General features: G+C 33.8%; 1 protein-coding gene across 1 annotated transcript in view; it reads left to right on the forward strand.

The window, feature by feature from the left end:
* The first annotated feature begins 24,410 nt into the window (after window positions 1–24,410).
* Window positions 24,411–27,655, forward strand: part of LOC142333493 (acyl-CoA Delta-9 desaturase-like) — a 33,851-nt gene continuing 30,606 nt past the window's right edge. The window contains exon 1 of the mRNA XM_075380739.1: window positions 24,411–24,612. The gene's annotated coding sequence lies outside the window, so the exon portion shown is untranslated. The remainder of the gene's footprint in view (window positions 24,613–27,655) is intronic.

The raw sequence follows: 27,655 nt of genomic DNA on the forward strand, positions 1-27,655 counted from the left end.
TATCTTTATTTATTCTTTCTTTCTGGAAAAAAAATTTTTCAAGAAGTATTTTATATCTATACTGCTTGATAATGCCTTATCAATTTTGTTGTTTTTCCTTAGAATTTCGTTATCGTATTGCTCTTTTATTTTATCAAAAAATTTGGTGTCCAAGTTCGAGGTTGTCGAAAAATTTTTATATGAAAACAAGAGAGTTTTCTGCAAAAATTAGAAAGTATATATATAAAGTTGTAAATTAGTTTATAAATACTACTTTACTAAAGTGTATATAGAAAAGAAGAATAAACCTAATTATTATACTACTCACTAGCCGGGTTTTTTAACAATTTTTTTTTTTAATTTATTAAATTAAGATTTAAATAATTATAATGCAATTATTATATTTTAAGATAATTATAAATAACTAAAGGTTATTAAGTATTTTATTTATGTACCGACCGTTGGAATCAAAACCGTTTTTAAAATATTAAAACCTAATTTAAACATTTTTAATAAAAAATTTGTACTAAATTTGAAAACGAACTAGTTATTAACAATTTTTCTTTAAAACTGATGAACAAATAGCATTTATTCTGTTTCCATAAAAACGAATAAATAAAGAAATACAAATTTCACTTTTAAAACTACAGGGCGTCTACGGGCATCTTCTTGAAAGTACCATAAAAAAACAGATAAATTTAGGGTTAGGGTTGTATTAAAAAAATGATAGAAATACAATAATTAGTCAAGTATGTAAAGGTATAATGATTTACATCCAGGGCCATGACACGGAAAATCTCATGAATATTTAAATCTATGGACAGACTGTTAGGAGCGTCAAAAGAATATGATTCTACACATATTCTCTGTTTAAAAAGAAATTACGTGATCTTGCAACTTATAAACCTTAAAACAAGTACAGATTAGACATTTTTTGAAGAAGAAATAGTATTTTTTTTAATATATTGTGATTATTGTGTGGGTACTTTTACGTTTTACGCCCCCCCCACCACTTTTTTCCAATTTTTTCATATAAAAATAACTTAATATAGTATGTTTTATAATAATTGATGAATGAAACATTAAAGAAATACCGTAGTAACTCTATAACGCAATAAAAATAACCCAATAATACATTAGAGAAAACACACTAATACGTTGTTCTATACCGGTCATTTTAAACATTATCCATATTAACATATTTAAGTATCTGATATATTTAATCTTGAATAATTAACAGTAATGTTTTGATTATTTAAATAATAAATAGTTGCAATATTACTGAATTTATTATTTAAATACTCAAAACATTAGTGTTAATTAGTCAAGGTTATCTTCACAGGAGGTGCTGCCTAAGAATTACCGCAGCATACAGGACCGTGTCGAAGGATGCGATAGAAGTACTTGCGGGAATACTTCCTATAGATTTGGTTATCGAAATACGGATAAGATTACGTGAACTTGGGGCTCTCTCCTCCACAGACAGAAGAAGATGGACACGTACACTGACGGAGGAGATGGAGAACAAGTGGCAAGAACGGTGGGACGGCAGCACAAAAGGCAGATGGACACACCGCCTAGTGAGAGATGTAAGGCGCTGGCGAGGAAGAGCTCATGGCTTGCTGGATTACAGCTTTACCCGGTTTATGTTGGATACAGAGCATACCTTCATAAGTACGGCCTCGACGATGAACAGAATTGCTCGGTATGCGAGGAGGAAGAAACGCTATATCACGTGTTTCTTCCACTGTCCGAGATACGAAGGACCTAGGACAGAACTACTTGACGTACGAGGCAGGGAAGTGATGTTCCAGCCTGAGGAGCTGATGGACAAAATGATAGAAAAGAAAGAAAACTAGAAGGCGATCGCTACGTATGTTAAAATCATGATCAGGGACCTCCAAACATAGGAGGAGTCACGAAACAATAGTCGGCATCGGACAGTGCGGGGGCGGACAGGTTCGTGAGTGAGCGACTAGGGGGTCCCTCGTACATGTGGGGGTCGCCTTGACGTGAAGAGGCCGCGGACACTCCGATCCCGTATCTGTTGGCGTCCACAGATATTGTGTGATTTTCTTCTTTGTGTGTAGTATGTAGTTTTCATAATCTGTTTCTGTATCTTGATGTACGGTGATATTTCTTGTTTGCTGTTGTTTTGCTGTAACTGATGTGTTTATGTTGATATTGCACTATGACGTATGAATGTGTGAGTGGGCGTGTAACCCCCCTTCCAGAAGGAATGCTTTGTAAGCGGTTCCAGGAATGTGGTAGCCAGGGGTGGCGGTTTAGTCGGTAGTGCGCAGGTTTACATACGCATATTAATAACATCGTGCGGCACCTGTTAGCGAGCCCGACACTGCTTATGCGTCCGTAAATGGGATTCCCCACCTCTTTAACAAAAAAAAGTCAAGGTTATCGAGCGAAGCGAGTGTAGATTATTAAGCTTCGTTAGATTATATTTATAATTTCTCTGCAAACACCTCCAAATCCCCACTGATTTGAAAGAATTCTGCCTCTATTGTACTGTCTTTTTGAAAATCAGGATTCGCCTATTTCTACCGTCATTCCTGGACCACTTTTTAATAAATGATCAGCACACACCCACACACACATACACAAACACACCTCTCAGGAACATTTTCCAATCCGTTATTGCTTCATTTGACATTAATCTACGCTCGCCAACATTAACTAATATGTTTTTTTTTTTTTTGTTTTTTTTGTGTCTTCAGTAATTTGACTGGTTTGATGCAGCTCTCCAAGATTCCCTATCTAGTGCTAGTCGTTTCATTTCGGTATACCCCCTACATCATACATCCCTAACAATTTGTTTTACATATTTCAAACGTGGCCTGCCTACACAATTTTTCCTTCTACTTGTCCCTCCAATATTAAAGCGACTATTCCAGGATGCCTTAATCTGTGGCCTATAAGTTTGTTTCTTCTTTTAGCTATATTTTTCCAAATGCTTCTTTCTTCATCTATTTGCCGCAATACCTCTTCATTTGTCACTTTATCCACCCATCTGATTTTTAACATTCTCCTATAGCACCGCATTTCAAAAGCTTCTAATCTTTTCTTCTCAGATACTCCGATCGTCCAAGTTTCACTTACATATAAAGCGACACTCCAAACACACACTTTTAAAAATCTTTTCCTGACATTTAAATTAATTTTTGATGTAAACAAATTATATTTCTTACTGAAGGCTCGTTTAGCTTGTGCTATTCGGCATTTTATATCGCTCCTGCTACGTCCATCTTTAGTAATTCTACTTCCCAAATAACAAAATTCTTCTACCTCCATAATCTTTTCTCCTCCTATTTTCACATTCAGTGGTCCATATTCGTTATTTCTACTACATTTCATTACTTTTGTTTTGTTCTTGTTTATTTTCATGCGATAGTTCTTGCGTAGGACTTCATCTATGCCGTTCATTGTTTCTTCTAAATCCTTTTTACTCTCGGCTAGAATTACTATATCATCAGCAAATCGTAGCATCCTTATCTTTTCACCTTGTACTGTTACTCCGAATCTAAATTGTTCTTTAACATCATTAACTGCTAGTTCTATGTAAAGATTAAAAAGTAACGGAGATAGGGAACATCCTTGTCGGACTCCCTTTCTTATTACGACTTCTTTCTTATGTTCTTTAATTGTTACTGTTGCTGTTTGGTTCCTGTACATGTTAGCAATTGTTCTTCTATCTCTGTATTTGAACCCTAATTTTTTTAAAATGCTAAACATTTTATTCCGGTTTACGTTATCGAATGCCTTTTCTAGGTCTATAAACGCCAAGTATGTCGGTTTGTTTTTCTTTAATCTTCCTTCTACTAGGCCTAAAATTGCTTCCCTTGTCCCTATACTTTTCCTGAAACCAAATTGGTCTTCTCCTAATACTTCCTCCACTCTCCTCTCAATTCTTCTGTATAGAATTCTAGTTAAGATTTTTGATGCATGATTAGTTAATATGTGAATATGTTTAAAATGACCGATATAAAACAGCATATTAATATGTTTTCTCTAATGTTTATTCATGGATTATTATAAAAAATGTTATATGAAGTAATTTTTATGTGAAAAACGTGAACGTTTTTGGGGGAGTGGGGAGGTTGTAAAGCGAAAAATATACAATTGTCTATTATTATAATTCTAGTAAATGTACTGTAATTTTTTAGATTTTTTGTAATTTTTGAGAAATTATATTTTTTATAACATAAAATAACTTAGCTAAATTTCTATTTAATACGGCTTTTTGTAATTTTTTTTTTAAAATTATAATTTTTATAAAACAATAGAAAACATAAATCTTAATTTATTTCAGATGATTTTAAAAAAAATTGATTAGTAAAACATTTCTATTCATCGGATTTTTTGTAACATATTATCTCATCAGTTTTTGATTACAATGTACGTTTGTTCTAGTAACATTTTAATTTTAATGAAATACATTATTTTTTTTATATTTTTGTCTTTTAATTAACTGCAATAGCCATTAAATATTAGAACGACATTTCTAGTACGTATGATAAACCTTTTTTAATTTTCCAGTTAACCGGTATCTCTTGCGAAAAACGTCATTTAAAATAATTGACGTTCCACGGTACTAATTTAAACTGACGTCGCAATAACGTAAACAATCAAATACAATGTGACGTACAGTTAACCGATTGGTCCATCACCACTAGATGACATGAGATATCCATGTGTTGATCTAGTGTTTCCTGTTATTTATTATTTATGATACACGATGTACTGATGAAGCTTTTTTTATAACTCTAATAACGCAGGTTGCAGGTCTAACAAAAGAATCACGAAAAGAAATGTGGTGTTACATGTGACTTAGAGATAACATGTATATACAGAGTGATTCACGAAAATATAACAAATTTTCAAGACGTGTTCTATTGTTGAAAATAAAGAACAAAGTTCATATAAACATAAATTCGGAAACTTCATTTGCGATTGTCGGCTGGCGAAAGATTTTTCCCTGATTTTTCTGCCTTCCATAAAAATTACACCAGATTGTAATTTGTAGGATCCAAATTATGGGGTAAATTTACTGGTTTTATATGAAATTTAACCTGAAAAAATGAAAAAAATAAATCTCAGAACTGCGTTTTTAATATTTTTTTGAAAAATTTGTAGTAAAACAAAAAAGAATGGGGATCGAAAAACACACTATTTTATGTTTGGCGTAAAATAAATCTGTTAAACGGGTAATAATATAACATTTTTAACCAAACCTTCTAGAAAATTTGATTCTGAGTAAAATGGTATGAATAAAGTCCACACAAACTAAATATAAACGTAAGGATTTCAAAGTTTATTAAAAACAAAACATATCAAAATGTGATAAATTTTAACTAGGTATTAAACAGAACAAAATTTACAAAAATGGTTAAATATTTTAGAAAAAATAACTAATACAAACAAAAACGATCCTACCGACTTACAAATAAATAAGTAAACTGTCGAAAATTGAATTTTTTTATATTGGGTACATTTATCTAATTTTCTTAGCTTCGTCATATCTATATCTGTACGCGTTTTGAAAATGGAATATATCCGAAACGCGTACATGTGATTTAATTATGACGAAGTTAAGTATTATTTGTATCTTCGTGAGTTGCTGTTTAACAAAACAGTCCCTATACTTTTCCTGAAACCAAATTGGTCTTCTCCTAACACTTCTTCCACTCTCCTTTCAATTCTTCTGCACAGAATTCTAGTTAAAAGTTTTTATGCATGAGTCGTTAAGCTGATTGTTCTGTATTCTTCACTTTTTTCTGTTCCTGCTTTCTTCGGTATCATGACTATAACACTCTTTTTGAAGTCTGAAGGAACTTCCCCTTTTTCGTATATATTACACACCAGTTTGAATAATCTATGTATCGCTTCCTTACGTGCACTGCGAAGTAATTCTGCTGATATCCCAACTATCTCAAAACCCTTTCTACCATTGAAATTCATTAAAAGTTAGTTATTAGTGAAAAAATGAGTGATTTTATATCTTTTTAATCTGAAAAATCGAATAAAATAGATTTCATCTGCAGTAACTTTTGAGAAATATGGGGTGAAAACCAATAAATTGGGTTAAAGAACCCTGTTTTTATTTTGACGTACAACTTTGTTAAATAGGAAATAAACACAAAACTTGTAGAAAATTTAATTCTGAACAAAATGGTGTAAAATAGGATAAATAAAAGAAAAGAACGTGAGAAAATTCGAATTTTGTTTAGAAACAGTACAGTAGACCAAAGTGCATTATACGTATAATTTTATAATAAACGTCCAAAAATGAGCCCGCCATTTTCAACACATTTCTTGACACGCTTCTGAATTGTTTTTTTTGTTGTTGCTATATTTAGTCCTTCAGAGCTGTCCTTAAGTTGCTCAGTCGCATCCAGAATCTGAACGATTAATTCCTCACGAGAATGTATTTTTGTTTTGTATAAAATATTTTCATCCATCTCCAGATGCAAAAATCTAAAGGTGTTAGACCAGGCGATCTAGATGACCAGGCATGTAGACCTCCACAATCGATCCATTTCTCAGGGAAATGATGATTTAAGTGAGTGGAAACGGCACAAGAGAAATGGGGTAGCGCTCCATTTTGCTGGAAGTATACTTCCAGCACAGAATTCCAGGTTTTTCCATTTCTCCTTTCTTCCCCGCGCGTAAATCGGTCCAGTAGTTTTTTATTCTACAGCGGACACACATATCGGAAACATTGAAATGGAATCGTAAAATATTTAGTATAGCGTATGTTGCTTTTACGTCCAACAGATAGCGCTGTTAACACGAAATTTAGTTTTTTATTGATTTGAACCACTTAAAATCAAAATTTCGCAAAATCCTTTCTTAGTGTGCGCCTACTTTAAGATACGAAGGTACCCTCAAAATTTCAAGTCTCTATCTATAATAGTTTTGGTTGTACGTTGACTATGAGTCAGTGAATCAGTCAGGACATTCTCTTTTATATAAAACAGATATAATATTATTATAAAAAAATTAGGTTTATTATTTAATGAGAAAATTGGAAGAGAGAGAAGTTGTAAAATATTTACAATTGGAATATCTTTGGATAACATGAGAATGATAGGTTTATATAAGGACAATCATAAGGGCAATGACACAATAATATGATAATAGATAAAGAGAAAGGAGGATGTCACAGTTATTCAGGTCAAAAAAAAAATGGGAAAAATTGGCGTGGTCTTTGACCACCAGTAAGATACTTATGGATAATAATAATAAAAATTCGTACCAAAATATTTTTTTATTGTTAAACAATTTTTCTCTTTATCTTTTATATGAATATTTATTACTGTTTATGTTAATGTTTTTCTTTTCCGCAATCCTTTTTGGCTTTATTCGCTAAATAATTGTAAAAATAAACTTCCTACAGAAGTACCACATATAATAAAAATCAATCGAAGAAAATATTATTGATAAAAAGAGATGAAACAGGAAACAAATTACTCCCACTGTGCGTATTCAAATCTCTCAAATACATCCAAATTTTATTTTTATTTTTTAGCCTCCGGAACCACTGTTAGATATCGCTTCAGAGAATCAGATGAAATAACAGATTTTTAGCGTGTGAAAACGTCATGCCTGATCGGGATTCGAACCCCGGACCCTCCGGATGAAAGACCGAAACGCTACCACTCGAGACACAGAGGTCGTCTCTCTAATGCATCCAAGATATCTCCACATTAACGATTCATGTATTGTGATAATTAATTCGTTAATATAAATTTATACTTTGGAATTAAACATAAATCATTATAATACTAAATTATACAACGAGCCTACAATGATAGCCATTAATGGACGAGTGCGAAGTAAATTACGACACGATCCTTGGCGATTGTCGTAACTTACTTTACAAAAGTGCATTAATGGCCATTATAGAGATTTACATACCGTATTTTTTCTACTATTGAGAAAATATTGGGATTTTATTTATTTAAATCGGTGATAGAATACATTGTTTACTGAGAATTTTTTATAATTTAAAAAAAATATACATTAAAAATATATTTCTAAGACTATAGGTTATTAGTCATAAGTTCTGCCTTTTCTTTAATATCGATCGGTGTTAAAAACATTTGTTCTTCACAATCCGACATCATTAACAAAAGGATAAACAGTGTAATACAGAGTAATTTTTTAGTCCTGTTACCCAATTTTAAATATAATTTAAGAAACGGAAATTTAGGTAGAATAAAAAAATGTATTTGTTACTTACAAAAAAGATCTAATAAAAAGCTATTACTTACATAATTGTTAAAGAATATGCTCAAAATTCCCACCCCTTACGGTTATACACGCACGGACTCTTTTCAGCATATTAGCAGAAACCTTTTTAAGAGCTGCATTGGAAATATTCGTGATTAAGTCTGTAATATTGACTTTAAGTTCATCAATAGTGTGAGGATTGTTTTTGAAGCCCTCGGACTTAATATAGCCCCGTAAAAAGCAGTCAGGAGATGTGAGGTCTGGGGACCTTGGACGCCATAAGCCCTTGCTTATTATTCGATTATCAAAGAACTCTTGCAGAAAATTCAAGGTTTCTGGAGACGTGTGGCATGTAGCACCGTCTTGCTGAAACCAGCAATACCGTTCTTGAGGTTCCAGGAGGGACAGAAATCGGCACACAATATTCCTGTATACTTCACCATTTACTGTCTGTTCGAAGAATACGGGTCCGACTATACGATGACGAGATATCGCACACCACACACCAATTTTTTCAGGATGCAAAGATTTGTCTTGTAAAGCATTAGGATTTTCAACCGCCCAAATTCGACAGTTTTGACTATTCACATAACCATCGAGATGGATCCAAGCTTCATCGCTAAAGAACACTGTGGTTAAAAATTCGATTCTGTTATCGTTTACGAGAGACCTAAACCGACGGCAATATTGCAATCGCTTTTTTAAATCTGGAGGCTGAAGCTCTTGGACTAATCGTACGCGATACGGATACAATTTCAATTTTTTAGCGGCTTTCTGAACACTCGAATATGACAAACCGACTTGCGTGGAAAGTTTTCGTGAACTTTTCCGTGGAGAATTGAGCGATCTTGTTTTCACATTCTCTAAAAAGTCATCTGTCAAGCGATTTGGTCGACCATTGCATTTTCTTTCGCCATCACTACCTATTATTTATTTATTTTTTTTTTTTGTTTAACCTCCGGGTCCGCAGTTAAGCATTTTTATCCGGAGAGGATGAGATGAATGCTTTGTAGCGTGTATGAAAAATGCCATGCCTGACCGGGATTCGAACCCAGGACCTCCGGGTGAAAGGCCGAGACGTTACCACTCGCGCCACCTAAGCCGGTAAACATTTCGCAAACACGACCTGTCTCTCGAAATCGGTATGCTAGCCTAGAAATTGCCTTTTTTTTGGCGGAGGAATACCAACAAATTTAATTTGAAATTATTCTTTTACACTCGCGTTCGATTTCGTAGCAAAATATCGTTCAAGAATGAAAACTCGTTGTTCTATGGTAAAAGACATTCTGTTCGTAACACGACCGGAAACGACACAAAAGTTTATACAGCTCAAGGAGAATCAACTCACACTGCCGTATCTATACCGGTTGAGTACCGCTACCAACTTCGTGTCACAAAACGAAATTTCTCTTTCTTAGAAAAAAATTACCAGACATAAAAAATTGGAAAACAGGACTAAAAAGTCACCGTGTATAAAAACTTGGTTAAATATTGGTTTACTTTTAAATTAACTTCTGCTTGTTGACTTCTCTCTCTTTCTCCCTCTCTCTCACTCTCACTCACTCTCTCTCTCTCTCTCTCTCTCTCTCTCTCTCTCTCTCTCTCTCTCTCTCTCTCTCTCTCTCTCTCTCTTTCTCTCTCTCTCTTTCTGTTTAGCTTCCGTAACCATCGTAAGGTATTATTACTTCACAGGATGAATGAGGATGATATATATGAATCTAAACGAAGTGTACTCTTGTACAGTCTCAGGTCGACCATTCCTGAGATGTGTGGTTAATTGAAACCCAACCACCAAAGAACACCGGTATCACGATTTAGTATTCAAATCCGTATAAAAGTAAAAAGCCTTTACTAGGAGGATTTGAACCATAGAACTCTCAACTTCGAAATCAGCTGATTTACGATGACGAGTTTCTCACTAGACCAACCTGGTTGGTTTGAAAATTAATATCTGGTTATGCAAAACGACAATATATTTTTGATGTTTTTTATGAAGCTACTAAAACTTACAATATAGATTGGATAAAATATCTTGTATGTAATTATTATACAAAGCGAAAACAGGAAATAACAGTGGATTTTTTGGAAAAAGTAAAAAAGTTTATACTCATGCTTCCTTCACAGACATATTGTGCGACAAAAAATATGCTGGAAAATCTGAAAAAAATTCTTTTTAACGTTTAAAAATGGTTAATTTTATTAAAAGTTCGCCGTTACAGAATAGGCTGTTTGCTAAACTATGCGATAAAATGGGCGAAAAGAAAAAATCTCTTCTCTTCGATACAGAAGTCAGATAGTTACCGCGGGGGAAAGTATTAACTCGGTTATTATAATTATGAGTTGAATTAATAAGATTTTCTCAGGATAAATAAACGCCATTCTCAATGTTTTTATATTGAGTATATGTTGCTGTTGAATTACTTAGCTGTTGTATTTTCGCATTTAATGCGACTTGAATGTGAATTTACAAGGACGTGATAAAAACATTTTATTAATGATAGAAAAATTTCAAACTTTCATTAAAAAACTTAATGTCTGGATTATTTGTCTTCAAAGAAAACATTTTTATATGTTTTCATTAACTTCCGATAACATTGAGAAACATTTATATGAAGACTCCCCATTGTTTTGATAGCATGAAAATGCATTTGTATGACCTAAAAATTCAGTTGGTGAAAATAAAAGTGATTTCTCGAAGGAATGAGTACTGAATCCATTTAGGAAAAACAAATATATAAATAGGGCGTTTCATAATGTTCTTCGGAGTTTCGAAAATTCATTAACAAAAAATGATTTCACTCATAACAATAAAAAAATACTGTACGAAAGATTACTTCAAATAGTTTTTTCCACATATACTAGGCAGTTAGTAAACCATTTTCTCGCTAGGCGTCGAAGTAGATAAAATGGCTGCCACAGGAAGCGAGAAATCGTTTTGTGTGTTAGAATTTCACTTGTCAAAATCAGTAATTTCTGTGCAACGTGCGTTTCGGTTGAAATTTCATAAGGAGCCACCAAGTGACAATTCAATTCGTTCATGGTATAAACAATTCAGTGAAACCGGTTGCTTGTGCAAGCGAAAATCAACCGGTCGTTCATCAAACTCAGAAGTCAATATCGAACGTGTGCGTGCAAGTTTCATTTGCAGCCAGTCAAAATCGACGGCGGCTGCAGGCAGAGAATTAGGAATTCCGAAAAAAAATAGTGTGGAGAGTTCTCCGTATATGTTTATTATGCAAACCGTACCGTCTTCAATTAATCCGGCGTCTTTCTGATGGAGATAAAACACATAGGCTCGATTTTGGTTTGCAGTTACAGGAAAAGATGTTGTTAGATGAAGGTTTTGTAAACGAGATAATTTTCAGCGATGAAGCTACTTTCCATATTAGCGGCAAAGTAAACCGTCATAACGTGCGAGTTTGGGAAACTGAAAACCCATACGCTTATGTGAAACACGTTCGGGATTCTCCAAAAGTAAACGTTTTTTGTGCGATCTCTCGAGAGGCAGTTTATGGGCCGTTTTTTTTTACGGAAACGACAGTAACCGGCATGATATACTTGGATATGTTACAATTATGGCTTACGCCTCGGCTACTCAACGACTTCATTTTCCAGCAAGACGGTTGTCCTGCCCGTTTTCATAACGAGGTTCGACAGTACCTTAACACAACATTACCTCGGCGCTGGATAGGACGTGCGTCTGAAGAAGACCAACACATTATGCTGTGGCCACCAAGATCACCAGACCTCACGCCATGTGATTTCTTTCTCTGGGGTTACGTGAAAGATAAGGTGTTTATTCCACCGTTGCCGCACGATATCGCTGAGCTAAAGGATCGCATAATCGATGCGATCAACCTTATCAAAAATATGTTAGAACGAGTTTGGCAAGAGCTAGACTCGTGTTGATGTGTGCCGTGTCACCAGAGGAGCACATATTGAATATTTATAGATTTTTAAAAAAAAGGGGAAAACTAGTACGAATCGTGGTTGCCGTGTAGGGCAGGAGGCAGCTTGGATGCAGAGGCCACTCTGGCTCCTGCATATGCAAGAATGCGGGTTAGTCGGGGTTGGTCCGATGATGCATTCGGGACCCTGAAGGTATGAGTAACGGGGGGATGCGGCGGTTTGCCGGCTCTGTGCAACGCATAGTCGGCAACCTAGCTTAGGGACGGGAAGGGTAGCCTTTCAGCTGAGGGATGTAGCGGTCGCCCAGAAGAGGGGGGCAACTGCGTCTTGATGAGGCTGGAAGGACCCCGATGGGTAGCCGTAACTGGCAAGACAGGGGGGCAGTCTACTGCCACGACACCCTGACATTCCTGCGCAAAGCCTAACGGCAGAGGCCAGGGATGTTGGGGGTGTTTAAAAAAGGACAAAAAAAAAGAGAAGATTTTAACAAAAACTGTTTGAGTCCCTGCATCGCCTCGTACAACTTTCATTTAGGTAAGTGAAATACTTTTTTGTATTGAATTTTTGTAACTTCTAAGAACACTATGAAATGCCCTGTATAAATACGTACTTGTACGGATGCTTTTTTGTCTAGATAAACTAGTTGGATCCTAAAACATAGAGTTAAAAAAAAACCCGATACTCTAGTTTTGAACACCATATGAACAGAAAAGTTCCCCTTTATTATAGTTATTCTTACTATTTTCGCCGGGAATATAAAAATTTGGTCCAGTAGTTTTCGAGTTTTGGATTTTTTTTTCCTTTTTAGGTATCTGGACACATTTTCATGATTTTTGATATTGTAAATACCAACCAAGATCAGTGTATAAGTTCGACTTTTTTTGAAAAATCATTTGAAACGTCTATTTTTCATTCAAAAATGTACGTAGATTTAAATAAAAAAGGAAAAAGATATATTCGGTCTTTGGATGAAAATCGATTTATTAATGAATGACAATCGATATTATGTAACATATTTTGTGATATTTATAAATAAATATTTTATATCAGCTCGATTTATGAAAAATAATTTTGCAAAAAATGATAACATCATGTATTGTTAATTAAGCAGTCATGTGTAAGAAATGAGTATTTATTTTTAAATACATAATCATAGTATTTTTCCCTCTCTGCAGAAATAATTTTAATTAACAGTTATTTAACTTTTATTAATTAATTAATTAATTAATTTTTTTTTAAATGACGTATATCCTTATCGTAATAATGATTACGTTGTACATTTATTTTTTCATCTTACCATGCATTTTTTCTTTATTTAATTTTAAAAATAATATCATTCGTAAGTGAAATGGTTATTTCTTGAAAAAATAACTGATTATTAGAATACTGTTGATCTATAATGGTACAAATTTGTTACGAACAATCAGAATAAATGTTATTACAGTTATAGATGATCAAATAGTAAATAGTTATAGAATAATCTTTAATAGCCTTTAAATTTTAAATATATTTATTAAAAAAAAAAAAATTTTTTTTTAATTTTTAAGTTAAAAATTTAAAAAAAAATAAACGAGGAATCATAACTAATAGCTTTCAAATTTTAAATCCCTGGTCAGGCATGGTATTTTTCATTCACTAAAAAATTCAATTTTTCGTATCCCATCACAAACTTTAAGTTTATGTGGCGATTTTTTTTTTTTTTTTGTCTTCAGTCATTTGACTGGTTTGATGCAGCTATCCAAGATTCCCTATCTAGTGCTAGTCGTTTAATTTCAGTATACCCTCTACATCCTACATCCCCAACAATTTGTTTTACATACTCCAAACGTGGCCTGCCTACACAATTTTTCCCTTCTACCTGTCCTTCCAATATTAAAGCGACTATTCCAGGATGCCTTAGTATGTGGCCTATAAGTCTGTCTCTTCTTTTAACTATATTTTTCCAAATGCTTCTTTCTTCATCTATTTGCCGCAACACCTCTTCATTTGTCACTTTATCCACCCATCTGATTTTTAACATTCTCCTATAGCACCGCATTTCAAAAGCTTATAATCTTTTCTTCTCAGATACTCCGATCGTCCAAGTTTCACTTCCATATAAAGCGACACTCCAAACATACACTTTCAAAAATCTTTTCCTGACATTTAAATTCATTTTTGATGTAAACAAATTATATTTCTTACTGAAGGCTCGTTTAGCTTGTGCTATTCGGCATTTTATATCGCTCCTGCTTCGTCCATCTTTAGTAATTTTACTTCCCAAATAACAAAATTCTTCTATCTCCATAATCTTTTCTCCTCCTATTTTCACATTCAGTGGTCCATCTTTGTTATTTCTACTACATTTCATTACTTTTGTTTTGTTCTTGTTTATTTTCATGCGGTAGTTTTTGCGTAGGACTTCATCTATGTGGCGATATCATCAAGTAAAAAAATAAATAAATTTCAATCAGAAGAATTTAAACTGTTATCCCCTCTTTTAAATGTTATTCATTATGTATTAAAAGGGGTATTAATCAAGTATGGAAATCCTTAAATAACGTTTTAACTGTTAAACGAAAAAAAAAATTTTGCAAATGATTCTACTTTAAAACTATCTATTTTACCCGCTACGTACTGAAGGAGTGGTAATTTCTGTAATTTTTATGTTATCTTCTGTAACTTCACAGATCCTACCAAATACAACCATTTTTTGGGCAGTAACTGATCTTTGATCTGGAAGAAATATAGGTTATCTTAAAATTGTCCCCAAAAAAACTACATTGGGGAATAAATTTAAAAAAATTTACGCTATTTTTAAATTTTAATGATAGTATTCTATAAAATAATAATAACGAAACACTTTTTAATCTGGTGATTTTTTTCAATAAATTCATCGTTTTCGAGATATAAGCGAAAATGTAATATCAGCTAAAGGAAGCAGCAATGCATCGCGGTTACATATACATACATTACACGCGTATATATTATCATTCATTAATATTCAAATTTTTATTTCTGTAATATTTATGGAAAAGTAATTAAAAATAGTTAAACGAGTTTTTCTTTCTTTTCTTACAGGAATTTTTTCAGAATACAATAAATTAATCAGCGATGTGAAATTTAATATTACTTCTACATTTTATGTTGTAGTCGGGTGCCTTTGTATTGTCTGACGATCAGCTTTATGAATCTTGTCGAAGGCGTTGATTGAGTAGGCGGGGTGAGAACTGCAATTGCTATATATGTCTACTATACTAGTTAAACGTTTCTCTTATATACTAGCTAATAGTTCTATAAAATTCAACAATATAGTAACTAATAGATTTTCACAAATGTACTACTACTCATTGAAGGTCATTTTACTCGATGACATTACGCATATACTATTCCCTACTCACCTACTCATATTGACGGAGTTCTATGTTGCACAAAAAAATATATGAGATGGTTACTTTAATGGCCGCCACTTTGTTTAGGCTAACTACAGTGGCGGCTCGTAGCTGAAATTAGTGAGGGTACTACTCCAGAAAATCTTTTTCTGGGTCTTTTCAAGGGCACGGTTAAAGTTTTATATTAATAAAAGAACGGAAACAAATGAATCAAATAGAATAGCTGGAAGCAGGATAATAATCTAATTATATACTTTATCACATACTAGAATATGGTACACGGTTTTTAAACACAACACACACACGCGGAGTAAAAAAAAAACTACCTTCTACCAGCACGCCAGAGTCGGCACTGCGGGAGCGACAGTGCTTTCTATCCCTCGCAGCTTCGCGTGCATTCTATAGGTGTATGCGCACAACATCCAAACACCACGCTGCTAGAACTGTGAAGCGCACAGTTCCATATAAGATTTTTGTACATTTTTCATAAACAGGGGGATGGCTACTGATAAAAAGCTTAACAATTATACATTGTACAAATATAAAGAAAGAATTAAAGAAAAAAGGATTCTTATATTAAATGTTATCGATAATATCAAATGGAAATAGGGGGTGCTGCAGTTCCACAGTGCCTATACGCGAGCCGCCACTGACTAACCGACATTCGAGTACAACAAAAATTGTAGAAGTAATATTAAATTTCTCATCGGGGTTCTGACGTTATAGAAGTGTGGATAGAATAGCTATCCGGGTTGTTAGGGGCCCGCCTGGGTGCTTACTTCGCCAAGGTAGGCGTTTTGGCTTCGAGTCCCGGTTAGCTGAGATAATTTCCGTTAGGTTGAGAATGGATATGTGGTGAACTCTGTGATGGAGCTGCGGTGAGGGAGGTATAAGCATTGAACTCTCCCCAAAAAGCGGACCAGAGCACAGAGAAATGGAGTATGTTTTCATTACAAGTTTATTAAATTTGTGAATTTTTTTCTTGATTTTTAAGTAGGAATTTGAGTAAAGTGAATTGTGGGACAAAATTGACATGATCAATACTTGTTTTATTGGTATAAGAATAGTGTTTTTGGTATTTAAAAAAGTCAAACTAGTAATGATTTGAGCCGTGGCATTCATGTATAGCCACTGTGGAACTGCAGCACCCCCTATTTCCAGTTGATATTATTGAAATATTTAATATAATGAGTCCTTTTTTGTTTAATTTTTTCTTTATATTTGTACAATACATAATCTTTAAACTTAATGTTAGTAGCCATCCCCTAGTTTATAAAAACGATACAAAAGTCTTTATATAGAACTTTGCGCTTTACAATTCCATCCGCCTGGTGTTTGGCTGTTGTGCGCATGCGCACATAGGAAACTGCACGCGAGGCTGCGAGGGAGAGAGAACACTGTCGCTCCCACAGTGCCGACCGTGGCGGCACTGTGGGAGCTAGGGGCTAGGGGGCGGCACGGTGGGAGGTAGTGTTTTTTTACTCCACGTGCGTTCCTTGTACTTTCCCTTTTCTAGTTTAGTCGGTGGAAGGAATATGAAAGCGGTTTAGTTGTTTTTTCATTAGCGATCAGAAGATGGGGGAAAGGAAGGGCTCTTTGATTGCCAAATCTGTACAAAAATACGCTGAAAGAACGAAAGAGAAGGTTATTAGTAAAAATTAATTATGCATTTATTTCTATGCAGATAGAAATTTAAATTAAGCACCGTTGGACTATAGTATTTTTAAGCGGGCAGTTTATTAAGTTTTATCTAATAATACTAAAAAATATTATCTGTATTGACATTTTATTATTTATTCGGTTAAACCGTGTACCATATTCTTGAATGTGATAAAATGTAGAATTATATTATTATTCTGCTTCCGCTACGAGGATCAGTATGTTGTATCCTGAAAAAAACGCCTGTAAGAAAAGAATGAAAAACTTGTTTAACAATTTTTTTATTCTTTTTTCATAATTATTCTGGGTTGATGTGTTTACATAGTAGTCTGATTTTTTAATAATTATTTTTTCAGTAATAGACCTGAGCACTCAAACCCCTCATGGGGTAGAGTGTAATTGAAGTATTTCAAATAATCGATTAAAAAAATTGTATGCTGATATGAAATGGTGCAAAACCAAAGCAATAATTACCGATTAACCTCAATCTGGTACCGTTTTATTACCATTGAAAAGTTTAGCGATGATATTTTATATTACTTAGGTTGTCTGTCTTAAATTATTCAGCGAAAAAAAAAATAGAAAGTATGATCTAAGAAAAAAGTACTTACACCCGTCATTCTTTTATCGAAGTTTACTGACTGCTTTTCTTTAATATATTGAATGGTTAAAAAGCCAATCGATAAGAAGTTTAAAACGACTTTGGTAATATTTCTTTCGGATTACTAGTGCTGAATATTTCAGTACCTTTGGATATGTTTTTTTTAATTTTTATTATAACAAAAATACACCACAAATAGATTTATAGATCGGAGTAACAGTACAAGGTGAAAAGATAAAGATGCTACGATTTACTGATGATATAGTAATTCTAGCCGAGAGTAAAAAGGATTTAGAAGAAACAATGAACGGCATAGATGAAGTCCTACGCAAAAACTATCGCATGAAAATAAACAAGAACAAAACAAAAGTAATGAAATGTAGTAGAAATAACGAATATGGACCACTGAATGTGAAAATAGGAGGAGAAAAGATTATGGAGGTAGAAGAATTTTGTTATTTGGGAAGTAGAATTACTAAAGATGGACGAAGCAGGAGCGATATAAAATGCCGAATAGCACAAGCGAAACGAGCCTTCAGTAAGAAATATAATTTGTTTACATCAAAAATTAATTTAAATGTCAGGAAAAGATTTTTGAAAGTATATATGTTTGGAGTGTCGCATTAAATGGAAGTGAAACTTGGACGATCGGAGTATCTGAGAAGAAAAGATTAGAAGCCTTTGAAATGCGGTGCTACAGGAGAATGTTAAAAATCAGATGGGTGGATAAAGTGACAAATGAAGAGGTGTTGTGGCAAATAGATGAAGAAAGAAGCATTTGGAAAAATATAGTTAAAAGAAGAGACAGACATATAGGCCACATACTAAGGCATACTAAGCACTTGGAATAGTCGCTTTAATATTGGAAGGACAGGTAGAAGGGAAAAATTGTGTAGGCAGGCCACGTTTGGAATATGTAAAACAAATTGTTAGGGATGTAGGATGTAGAGGGTATACTGAAATGAAACGACTAGCACTAGATAGGGAATTTTGGAGAGCTGCATCAAACCAGTCAAATGACTGAAGACAAAAAAAAAAAAATTAAAAAATAAAACCACTCAAAATCCATTAACTCCAGCGTCATTTCCAGTGATATCATAATACTCAGCGATACCAGTGCTACCGTTGGTATACCATAAAGGATTTTAACGTAGAACGAAAGTTACGGAGTGATCACAATGTCCCTTTTCATGATATCATGAAGGTTGGTAACACTGTATGTCATTAGGTGATTGTAAAGTTTATGCAGTTGATTTCACTTATTCAACAAATTCCAGGTTTGTTAGAAATTAATGTTATTTTTACATGTTCATTGAAAATTTGAATTTGTTTAGTGTTAAGTAAAAATGAGTATTGCGAACCAATATTCAATTGAAAAAAGATTTGTTATTAAGGTTTGCATCAGTAGTAACATTTAGAAAATGGGATGAAAAATTCGGTGGGGCTATGTCGGGACGCACGGCCGCTGGTTTAACGTGAAACGTTACAAAGCTTGAATGAAGTTCCTTCGACTACAGACCGACCAGTGGGTGAGCCACCATCATATTTTTTTTTTTTGAAAAACTGAAAGTCTTCGATGGAAAATTTTAGTTCCTTCATTTGGCCAAATGTACAGATAAATTGATCAGTCTGTATGTCAACGATTTACATTTAGTGTATCGGATCGAAATAAAAACGAGACATCTACTGCGTAGTAAATTTAATTTTAAAACAGACAATAAATGGTACATCATATTTATTTCGACTAATATTCAACGACAATTTTGATCAAAATCGGTCTGTAATATGGGAAGTAAGAGAAATAAGGCGTAATAAAGCAGCGGTAGAGGTGTGCTCGTGCCTTCGCCGAAGTTCATTGAGCGCGCCGTGCCACCTTTGCGACGCTCCCGAAACAGTTTCGCTCGCTCGTTATCGGACACTTTGGTACTTGTTCGTGGCCCATAACCTTCCCTTTCAAAAGATCTGCGTAATTTATATTTCCGGCTGTCCTTTGCGCGGGCTGAGGCTGACATATTGAATTTTTATAATTTTTTACTTGTTTACTTTGATTTTTTACACGTAAATATTGTCCAAAATACATTTATTATTAATTAAATCGATCTATCTCGAGAAACTGTAAACAAAAACACACGAATCACCACGCTATCATGGCTAAGTCGTGAACTACACTGAATGGAAATGAGCGAGAGTGCCAGTTTTGGCCGATCTGCGCTGTGCCTCCTCCCCGTCAACCCGCTCACCAGTGACGCAAACTCTTATCGGCGAGATGACCATGTAAGTTATAAAATGACTAATAGTTAGGGAGTTATTAAGGCAGAACGATATAGACCTTTTTGTTACGCTACAAATTTTTGTACTGGTGTATGTTTCGGTGTGATTTTAAAAACGTCTAAAGTCAAAAACCCTTTTCTACTGGGTCAATTCTCGATTTGAAACGATCTCAACGTCTTTTCAGTTGATTGAATAGCTCAGATGTTTTAGATGAATCCTGTTTACGATTTTTCTCTTAAGTCGATCAGGAAAAAATATTCACAGCTAAATATTCCCATTACTCGTATAACACTTCAGAAAATAATGAAAAAAAAAAATTGTGGGTTTAAACCCTTTAAGCCTACTAGTGTTAATGTGCTTTCTGATCAAGACATGGGTTTAAGGGAAAATTATTACAAAGCTTTTCTAAGGCATTTCCTCGATGTTCAAGCCAATTTTGTTCTCCGATGAGTGTGCAATTTACCCGAATAATAGATATTGTAACGTAGGTTTTTCGTGTAAATAAATTTCCATCCTTTATTAGGAAATCCAGAGTACCCGGTACATTTAATTATACGGGCAGATTGATAGGACCAAATTTTTTTCAATGTAGTGTTAAGAGCATTTCATACATTAACATGCTTGAAATTTATCTCGTTTCTCGGCTTCAAATCGACGGGTATGAAATTAACTACCATATTACAACAAAAAAGACTCCATTTCATTGCACTCAGTTGGTAACGAGTTTTTAAATGGCGGTGGATCGGTAGCAGTTCCGAAATTCAGTACATCTAGAAGTCCAAACTGAACAAACATTTTTTTTTAACCTCCGGAACCACAGTTAGGTATTGCTTTAGAGGATGAGATGAAATGAAATATGGAATGAAAATTTGTAGCCTGTGAGAATGCCATAGCTGATCGGGACAGGATTCCAACCCAGGATCTCCGGATGAAAGACCGAAACGCTACCACTTAGGCCGGCTAGACTCAACTAACCTGTGAAAACTTATTTTGAAGCAAAATCAAAGAAAAAATTTCCTATTTGTGACTATGGAATTTTTATGAACTGAAAATTACTGTATCGTGCCACGGTTATATCGGTATTGCTTGTGATTCGCTTTGGGGCTCCTGCTTGTGGGGGTGGCCGCGCCGCCGGGGTATGGTAGCCCGTGCGACCGGGGGCGTGGCTTCCTACCGCCGGTGGCGGTCCTGATCGTGACTTGACAATGCCACGCGAAACATCATGGTGTGACCGGGTTGTGGTGCGAGGTTTGTCCCCGGCTACCACGCGGACCGGAATGAGGTTACCTTCCCCTTGTTAGGTAACCTAAACTGTTCGACTTATTTGGGTATAGGTCTGAATTTCTATGCTGCGTAAGACATCATTTTGATCGGCATGTGTGTAGCACTGATTTAACTTTAAACTCGTTCGTTTTCTGAGTTACAGTTACAGTCACATTCACAGTCACGAACAGTGCTGTTAAATCTGGACTAGGCGCGAGGTTCGCGCTTCCGCGGTTTCGGTCAGTTAGTTTGAGGAAATCATGTTAGGTTGGATGTGAAGATGTCCGTTTGAAGCCTACGTGAAAGCGAAATTTTATTTATATCTTACTGATGCAAATGTCTGCCGACGCACTTACATCGGTGGCATCCCGAACGAGGCCTAGCTGATGACTGTGAGATGTAATCAGTTAGTGGGTCTAAAGAGGATCTCCGGTAAAGCCCCTGAGGGCTTTGAACGGAGGAGATGGTGTGGCGACCGGTAACGTCAGAAGGTGGGTGTCTTCCTTCTACGGGGTAGGGATGAAAATTACTGTCAGAGATTGTTTTTACGACTTTGATCCTTTAATATGAAAGAAAATGTCTAAACGTAGTTAGCGATTGATAAACGCGTGTGCGGGTAATGGAGGAGAATATACAGATGTAATTTTGGATAAATTTTATATATAAAAACATTAAATAAACAAATACTAAACAAATCATGGTTATTTCTTTCTATATGAAAAGCCTCCGGAAAGGAGGTTTTTCATATAGAAAGGTAAGGTATTCATTCAACCTTCAGAGGTTGAATGAGGATGATATGCATGAATGTAAATGAAGTGTAGTCTTGTACAGTCTCAGTTCGACCGTTCCTGAGATGTGTAATTAATCGAAACCCAACCATCAAAGCACACCGGTAACCACGATCTAGTATTCAAATCCGTATAGAAGTAACTGTCTTTACTAGGATAATATTCGTGAACTCCCATCACTTCTGCCAACATAAAACACATTAATAATTTATTAACGTAAACAATTATTGCCTAAACAAATTTTGGATCATTTCGTACCCCACTCTGTATACTATCAAAAAAAAGATAATTTATCAGAATAAATACATTATGGGAAAAGAAAAGAGTTCAATAAAAATTAAGAATATCATAAAAATATATTCTAGTAAAAATTGATTTATTGTACGAAAAAAATATTTTCCCGTCCTTGTTGGTTTTCTTTACCATTTTATTATCTATTTAATAGTAAATTATTTAATAAGTATGATGAAATAGTTATTCATTAAGTATTCCGTAAAATATATAAATACTAGCGTACACCGTCGCGACTTCGCTCACAATATAGGTCTAGCTTCGCGGACTGGAGTCTGGAAAAAGAGCCCAGCAGAGATGCACCGTGAAGGGCAGCTATCGAAGAAGTAGAAAAAGATCTTCTCCTTTATCCATTCCTTAAAATATCTTAATACTTACAATCAATTAAATTAAATCAGCAATTGCGACTCCCTCCAGAGAAGAGGGCTCATTGCTCCCTCCAAACAATTAGTGCCCCGTTGTCACGTATTCCTGCTAGCCTATGAAGCGTTAGCACCGAAAGGACTTCAGTGGACGGTCTGAAGGGGAATTACGTCGGAAGCACAGGTTTTATAAGCCTAGTCACCCGCGGTCGGACCCAGAAATGGGTTTGAGAAGACTGGTCCAAACGGATATGGAACGCTATTCACAAATCCGTCCATAAAATTAAAACAAAATTTTAAACTTAGACCCGACATTAAAATATACCCTTGAAACACGCCCGATTAACAGAATCATACAGCAGCAAGGGACACTATCCAGGCTCTGCGATTCGAAGGGAGAATTTGTGATATTCCCGCCACTTTTGCGTTCCGTACCGTTCCGTGTAGCTTCACTCGCAATGCTTTTTTAACATAAACAATTTAACATAAACAAAAAATTTATTACAATCCCAAATCTAGCATCCCCATCGCGGCTTCGCCCGTGCTCTACGGTTACTTGCGCTTCCCGTCACCATCAGAGGGTCATGGCTCGCTTCGCTCTCCTTTCCCGTTTTCTTCCATTTCCCTTTCCTTTTCCCGTTTCTCTTATCCTTACTTCCTCTTCCCCCATTTCCCTTCCCCCTTCCTCTTTTCTCTTTTACCTTTCCATTTACTTTTCCCGTTTTTCCTTTTCCCCGTTTTCCCCTTTTTCTCTTTTTCCATTTTCCCCTTTCCATTTTAACTTTTTCGATTTTTCCCTATTTCCCTTTTCCGATATTTCCCTTTCTCCCTTCTTCCCCGCTCGTAAATCGGTCCAGTAGATTTTTAGTCTACAGCGGACATACATATCGGATAAATTGCAATGGAATCGTAAAATATTTAGTATAGTGTATGTTACTTTTACGTCCAACAGATAGCGCTGTTAACACGAAATTTAGTTTTTTATCGATTTGAACCCCTTGAAATCAAAATTTTGCAATATCCTTTCTTAGTGCACGCCTACTTAAAGATACGATGGTACCCTGAAAATTTCAAGTCTCTACCTATAATAGTTTTGGTTGTACGTTGATTATGAGTCAGTGAATCAGTCAGGACATTCTCTTTTAAATGAGATATATTTTTTTTTTTAATTTATATTATAAACAAGTAATTTTAAAATTATGCGTTTAAGTATCCAGAAAACATGATTGTAATTTTTATTTAAAAAAAAATAATCGTAATAATATTAAAATAAAAACATATTTATAACAATTAAAAAATAAATTAAATAAATTTTTTAACTGTTAGAACGAATTAATTTCATTTTAATGTCACAGCAATTGATTTGATTTCGAATTATTTAATGTTTTTTTTTTATTTAAATAGATCTTAATACATAAAATGGTGTACAGAAACAGATAAACTGTACCAATTTTACTATTATTATTATTGTACTGATCAACCAATGAGATAATCGAATGAAATTTCATACGATCACATGACCTTCATTGCATATATTTGAAATAATAAAATAAATAGAATTTTTTCCCTTTTCCACTTATTTTGTTCACGTGATAACGGGACTAAAATAATTATTATAAAAGCGATTGGAGGGGGAAGTCATACAATATTTATTGGTTTATTTTCTTAAATGTTATTAAATATAACTGAGAAATCGCTGTCTTCTTTTTACTTGTGCAGAAAGCACATTCACATCTGCACTTAATCGTACCATCTAGTACTGTGCACATCAGCACGTTATTTGTGTAGTACATCAGCACGTATTAATAAGCAGGCAGTGGTGTGTGAATGTTTCGTGTGTAATTGTGAATATTTAACTGGTGTTTAAAAGGGTAAGTATCTTATATTAAATAGTATTAAAATATTATTTGTACATTATTTTATAATAATTTTGGTTAAATTATTAGAATATCAGATTTCATTAAAAAAACAAAATTCTTTTGGATCATCAGGAAGATTCTATTGTAAAATTATGATGTGGATACCACATGACTTCGTTTGTACCCCTATTAAATTATATATAACAATTTTTTTTTTAATGAAAATTACATAAAATTTTATTTCATTAATAACTTCTGATATTTTTTTTTATTGTTATTGAATTATAATTTATCGTAAAAAATGTTTACAATCAGAGGATAGTAATTATTAATAAATAAATATATTTAAATTAAAAAAAAGGAGATGAAGTCTGGTTCGAACCCAAATGCTTTCCCCTTGTAAGATCCAATTATATCATTAATTAAACTTTGGCTATAACCGATGAAAATAAGCACCGCTTATGATATGTCGTTAAAAAGCTCTCAGTGAGGGCTTATTACTGCAGTTAAGAAAAAGTCCAAAATCCAAATTGTTTTGGATTTAATCGATTGTCTTTTGGTTCAGTCAATCGCAATCAAAAGGGGAGATGCACAACTACATATTACAACACTCCTAAATCCAAAATTTTAACGTCCTACGGCTAATAGTTTTTGAGTTATGCGAGATACGTATGTACGTACAGAGGTCACGCCGAAACTAGTCAAAATGGATTCAGGGATGGTCAAAATGAATATTTTCATTAAAATCTGTAAACCGAAATTTTTCTTTATCGCAATACTTCTTACAAGGAATTAAAAAATCTGATGTGGACACCACATGACTTCGTTATACGCCTATCAAATTACATATGCAAATATTTCTTTGCACTTCATTTAAATTTATTTCATTTCAAAGTGAGATACAATCCTCCAATTCTTTAATAAAGTGACAGTAACACAATTGCATTGTGGTCGAGACCACATTGAATAACAAATTTTTTTTCATGGTCTCCATATCAGCAATTTATATTATTTTATGTATAAAATTTGTTTCACGTCGTTGAAATAGTTATGTGGTGTAAGTGAGAACGTGTCGGATTCGTATCCATGGACACATCGGTTCGAATCCGACTTCAAATATGTGCATATATTTTTTAACGTTTTTTTTTTTTTTTTAATTTAAATATACTGATTTCTTAATAAATTATTAACCTGTGTAAAAATTTTATATTAAAATGAAAAGTACATAAAATTTGATATCTCTGACTTTTGGTTTTTTCCATATTTTTTTTATTGTTAATATTGAATTATTATTTATTATAATTTTTTTTTTTACAATCAGAGGTTAATAATTATTATTAATACAATACATTTAAGTTTAAAAAAAAAAAAGAAGATGAAATCGGATTCGAACCGATGTGCCTTCCCCTTGTAAGATCCAAATATTTCATTAATTAAAATTTTATTTGGCTGTAACTCTGGAACCAATGAAAACTAACTACCACTTATGATATATCGTTGAAAAGCTCTCAATAAAGACTTATTACTGCAGTTAAAAAAAAGTACAAAATTCAAATCTTTTGAATTTTGGGCTTTTTTGAACACTTTTGGTTCAATCAAAAGGGGAAGTGCACAACTAGATGTTACAATAGTCCTAAATCCAAAATTTCTACAGCTAATCGTTTTTGAGTTATGCGAGATACATACGTATAGACGTCACGCCATTTTCACGTAGTCAAAATGGATTCAGGGATGGTCAAAATGGATATTTCCATTGAAATCTGAAAACCAAAATATTTTTGCGATCACAATATTTCCTTTACTTCGTACAAGGAAGTAAAAAACACTAGGTAAAATTTTAATTTAGTTATACTATATAAAATTGAAATTAAACAAAGCGGTCGTTTACAATATTAATTTGTGTGCGTATGAGTGCTCGCGCGCGCGAGTATGTATAATCTTTAATATTTTATTCTTTTGAATAGTCACGTATTCTTAAAAAAAGAGAATAACATCCATCTTTGTAAAACCACTCAACAGAACTGTTTTTTTGTAATTTTACACAATAGTCTACGGCTTATAAGAAATTTCTTTATTATGCTTTAATAAAATATCAAAACAATTAAAAAATCTTTTCACTAATTTATTTAAAATACAATTGAAGACTTTTTATTAAAAAAATAATATTACTTTATCAATGAATTTTTAAATTATAATTTCTTTAAAAATTAATAAAAGACTGAATATTTAGTATCTTCATTTTTATTTTATTCTCTTAATGTGTACGTTGCAATCTGTTTAACTAACGAACAATAGCAGCGTATTGCATGTATATACATGTAATATGTATTACATGTAAATAAGGTGTAATCTCGTACAGACTCAGGCCGACCATTCCTGAAAAGTGTGGTTAATTGAACCCCAACCACCAAAATACACCGGTGTCCACTGACTAGTATTCAAATCCGTATAAATATTATTAAGTTTTACTAGGAATTGAACCTTAGAACCTTCGATTTCGAAAATCATCTGTTAAACAACTGATCTGCGACGACGAGTTAAACACTATAATACCTAGGTGGGATGGATCTTCATGTATTTATTATGATACATTACTTCATATGTTTATTATTTTTCTATTCTTGATTTATGCTGCAAGAAAGAAAGTATGAAAATTAGTAAAGAAATTGGGTATACGTTTTTTTCTCGATGTTTCATGACCCCAGGAACCCCAAAAAACAAAAACAAAAAATTGGTTGGTAATGTTCGTACGTATGTATGTACGTATATTTTTAATTTAAAAAAAAGTTAAAAAAAAGGAGATGATGTCGGATTCGAACCGATGTGCCTTACCCTTGTAAGATCCAAATAGTTCATTAATTAAAATTTTATTTGGGTGTAACTCTGGATTGGCGTGTTTGAATATTAATAATAAATTTTGACTGGTAAAACCGACTTTGATGAAATTTGGTAGATAATCGTGTATATAAAGCAATTTGTTAAAAAACGTTTGGGGTCTATTTTTCTAAAAATTTTGCAAACGTAATCCCGGTTTTTATTACTCAGTATATTCGTA

Source organism: Lycorma delicatula, chromosome 12, assembly GCF_047948215.1.
Source record: "Lycorma delicatula isolate Av1 chromosome 12, ASM4794821v1, whole genome shotgun sequence".
Classification (NCBI taxonomy): Eukaryota; Metazoa; Arthropoda; class Insecta; order Hemiptera; family Fulgoridae; genus Lycorma; species Lycorma delicatula.